Genomic DNA, 4694 nt, shown 5'->3' on the forward strand with positions numbered 1-4694 from the left:
ATTATCTACATACATAGGATTACTGTTTTTTCTAATTTCACGGATATGATGTCTACCTATTTCGATTAAGTGATAAGCCTTCCAAAAGTTTACAAAAAACTCCAGTGTTACGTTGACGCAGTCTAGCAATGACGCCATAATAATCAGTGGCAGATTCAAATTTTCAAAATTATTTTTTAAAAATGGAAAATTAGAATTAGAACTTAGGTCTGAGAGTGCCATTTCCGGCAATCTAAAGGTGTCATAATCATAAATTTTCTTTCCTCAGCCCCAACCATTGGGGGGGGGGGGGCTGAGGTGATCTACTTTTCCAACGTGCAAGTCCCTCCCTGTCCCCCTCTAATTTGCCTTCCATGAGCCGCCACTGATATTGATAAATTAAGTAAATCACCTTTATTTTTGCGAAATCAAAATGCTAACTAATGTTTTGTGTGCTCACTATCTCCCTAGTCCTGTTTGATCGTAAATTAGACGGTATTATTTCCATTCACAATGATTTATCGCAATATTACTTACACAAAAGTGAAATTCAAAAAGAGGAGAAAAGCAAAACCTCTTGATTGCCTTTAAAAGTATTGTACATGCAAAAATACTAAATTAATGACTGTTTTAAGTTTATCTTATTTGTTTTTCATAGTTCGAATTTTGAATACGTTACAAGCTAATCAGTAGATAATAAATCATTATTTTTATGAATGTTAGTTTGCACGAAATATATAAGCGGGCATAATTATGACTAAAAAGCATAATTTTAAAAACTTTTTATGATGAGTATTTCGGTGGCAGATTCAAGGGGCCCAGCCAGCCCACCATCTTTTTTTTTTTCGAAATTTAAAAGTGGAGAAAAATTGAAATTATATTCAAATTCAGTCTGAGAGTGCCATTTCCGACCAACTGGAGGTGCCATAATCATAAATTTTCTTACCTTAGCCCCAACCATGGTGGGGCTGAGGTGTTAGTCCAGCTACACTCTCCATCTGTCAAAGTACCTCTCTGGGCCCAGTCTATTTCAAATTACTGGATCCGTCACTTGATATTTTAAAAATTTCGTATGGATATAAATGTTAATTGCATTGCTTAAAATCAATTAAAAGGCTATATGCGCCAGAGCTTCCGGGGCTTCGCCCTCTGGTCCTTAAACATTGCTTGGGCCTACGGCCCAATACTTTATTTTTCATCTCGTTCCCCCCACCTTCAGCCACGGATCGACGCCCTTGGAACCAATGTACACTTACGGTGGCTTTTTTTGCAAACCTGAGGCATAAGTTGGCTCGGCGGTCACTGAGACTCTCAAACCCGAGAGCAACAAGGGCATCCTCATAGGTTATATTGCTCGCCCAGCAAGGAGTGGCATACTCTCTTCTGTATTCCCTCAAGGCGACCCACCTGCAATCCGGTGATCCCTCCATTCCAAACGGCAACCGCATACTCCAAGGCTGGTCGAATATACCCCTTATACACAGTCACTAGTTCTGATTTAGACAATATGGAGATTTCGCAACCTTACGAAAACGATAATGAATACGAGTACGTCATCTTCATCATAGGCGTATATCTCGCGGGGATTGGGGATATATCCCCCAATATTTGACAAGGGGGATGGTCCATTGTATCATCCCCCTCCCCCACCAATATTTTGACTGTGTATGGGATAAAATGGAGCTTTACACACTTCAAAAGACTGTCACAGAAATAATTTGCACTGTCTTATGCGCTTACAAAGATGAAAATTAGCATAATGTTTTAATGTTGATAACAAAATTATTTTATCTGGTACTAATCTAAGCTCTTCTTTCCTTAGATGTTAGATGTGCTGGCAAAGAGAGCCACATTTCACCCTGAAGGGTGTGTACGACATCAGTAATGTTAATGTCAATTCCAAGAATGTTTAAGGTTATATCGGTTGATGAGGAATTTATTGATTAGGCCTATAATAGCAAATTACATCAATTTATTTTGCAAAAACAATGTTTCCAGCTTCAGAGGGGGGCACATCCCCTGTCCGCACAAGGGCACACATTGGCGGGCACACTCACCTCTTTCTTTTCTCTTATTACCCAGCCTGGTACGACGGCTTGGTCAGCCCAGTAAAAACCGTCAGGGGAGGGGTGGTTTTCCCCCTGTCCCCTGCTCCACCCCTGCGCCAATGAAAAATACTTTTCTACGCCACTGATCTTCATTATCGTCATTCGTGCCTAAAACAATACATACGAATCTGAATATGATCGTTGATTCATGTAAAAGGCATGGATGGCCTATAGGTTGTGACAGATATGTTACTATATGGCATGGATTGACTTAAACAATTATAACGTAACCGAATTCGTTATCGTTTTCGTTCGTTTCCTAAAACTCCCTACGCCCTATTACATATTAATACGGTTTTAATGTATAGTATTGGCATATAGGCTACTAACATTAGTACAAAGTTCAGTGTGCTCCACAAAATAATAGGAGGAACTGCAGTCGTAATAACTTTGGTAAGGCAAAAACGTAAATGCTTTAGTCCATTCGTGGTGCCCTTACCCCATTAAACTTGGTTTCCATAAAATTCGCCACACGCTATCGCCGACTCTTTCGGCGACGCTGATTGGCCATGGTCAGGGAAGCTACGCAGTGCAAACACTGTAGCGACTTTGTAGCGATTCTATGGAAACCAGGTTGCAGGCGAATCAGGGAGCGTTCCTGATTGCGTGGAAAAAACAAAATGCAGCAACAGTGTAGCAAATGTTGGACCACGCTTTAGTACCACTACTAGTAGTGGTAGCGAATCAGTGACATTGACAATCTACTCAATGAAAATACGCACACATGTGTAAAACTGCATCTAGCCAATTTATTAATAGTTTAGAATTGCATTGCTTTGAACAATTACACACTATGTACTATTTTTAAGTTGATAAGCAGAATATTACAATTACTATAGTAATTATGTGTTTAAAATTGACTTTAAAGTTTATTTGGTTTCTTTTGTACTTATCAAACAACTTGGCATAAGAGCTGTTATAAATAACAATAATAAATACCCTGAACATGATATGGGCCTACATTAAATAAATCACCGCGTGTAAAATTCAGTATTAAACAAGGCATAGTATTAAATATAAATATACAGTATAAATATTAAATAGTTTCACAGCAGAGATTAATAATAACATTTACTAATCAATGAAGTATAAATAGCTGTATTGTAATGTTTCATAAATAGATAGGCAAACATTTTGTATAAATAAGTTGTATATTATGCGGAACTTCGATCACATTTTTCCACAGCTCAAGATTGCACAAATATAAATAAATACTTAGTATACTATAGGTAGTAATATTTATGTAATAAGTTATCATTTATTCTTTTTTAATTACATAAGCATCAGTAATGTTTTTTGCATAAATAAGATTTTTAAAAATTAGGCCTACAATATGTATTTTTTTTTATAGTTACGCTTATCAAAACAGGCAATGTAGCATTGATTTATTTTAATACATTTTAATTAATCTTATAAAGTTTCACCGTCACAATGGATCTTTATGAAATGTCAATGTCAGAACGTGTCATTAAATACATAGGAATAATCGTATGTATCAACAGTATTAAAGGTGCGGGTTTTATGAGAAAAGTCCATTATCTGCTGATTATCCATTAGTTGAGGGGAACATGTCTGAAGAAGGCATCGAGAGCGTTTCCAGTTTTGTTTTGAAGACTCGAAGCTGATAACTGGAGTAATTTGACGTCATCATTCACGCGGTTGTAAGCCAAATAGTGACCTTCATGGAGATAAAAAATTACATCATAGTTAAATTGTAGGCCATTGATTTTGGAATTTAAAAATGACCCATACAGTACGTCAAAAATACAAGGTTCTATACAGAGTAAATATTTAGTGATCAATGGTACTTTGACGGACATCGGTGGATCATTCTTATTAAACCTTTACGAAACACATTGAGCTATTTTGGTCTTAGATGGCACAAATGAAAACTCTAAAAATGTTAAGATAATATCTTTGCAGCCATTTAAGCCAAAGCGTCCAGGGGCCGAAGGTATAAACATAAAATAACAAAAATTTGTTTAGTTTATTTTTGGCAGTACTAACCTGGATTTGTAACGGACTCAAAGTAATAATGATCCAAACCACTGTCCCAATTTCTGAAGAATAGTTTACTGTCAGACGACTGGAAAATAAGTGGAGGAGTAGAGTCCTTTCAAAGAAAAAAAAAACTTTAATACATAATACAAATTAGACGACACTTAATAATTTCACTTGTAATTTAATTCCGCCTCAAAATCCGCCCCCCCCCCCTCTTTGGTTTGCAAAGGTAATATCGAAAAGAAGCCCATCAGGATATAATGGGCTTCTTTCGAGATAGTTCTATTTCCTCTATGTTACAACTAACGTTATCTTTGTTTGTTATGATAGCGTGTCAGTATCAATATTATTTCATTGTACTAGCATGATAAAAGTATTTAAAAAAAATTAATATTTGAAATAGATTATAGTAGCAATTCCAAAATTTTCAGCATTCATTTTGAAAAGAAGCCTTCTTCTTTAGTTTGCAAAATAATCTCAAAAGAAGCCCATCGCAAAAAGAAGCCCATTCAAGGATCCTAAAAAGGAAGCCCAGTGCTTCTATTCGAGGTTTTACGGTATATATTTATTTGTCTTTCAATTAATTTTAATGTTTTAATATTTTAT

The 4694-nt window shown here is 36.1% G+C and overlaps 1 long non-coding RNA gene across 1 annotated transcript; it reads right to left on the reverse strand.

The window, feature by feature from the left end:
- Nucleotides 1-2816: 2816 nt before the first annotated feature.
- Nucleotides 2817-4684, reverse strand: LOC117103388. The gene is made up of 2 exons (XR_004444581.1): nucleotides 4095-4684; nucleotides 2817-3765 (listed from the first exon to the last, which is right to left on the reverse strand). It is a non-coding gene; the product is annotated as an uncharacterized LOC117103388 (long non-coding RNA).
- Nucleotides 4685-4694: the final 10 nt, after the last annotated feature.

The sequence above is a fragment of the Anneissia japonica genome, unplaced genomic scaffold (assembly GCF_011630105.1).
Source record: "Anneissia japonica isolate Jap-2015-1 unplaced genomic scaffold, ASM1163010v1 scaffold6600_len12075_cov168, whole genome shotgun sequence".
In the NCBI taxonomy this organism is placed as follows: domain Eukaryota; kingdom Metazoa; phylum Echinodermata; class Crinoidea; order Comatulida; family Comatulidae; genus Anneissia; species Anneissia japonica.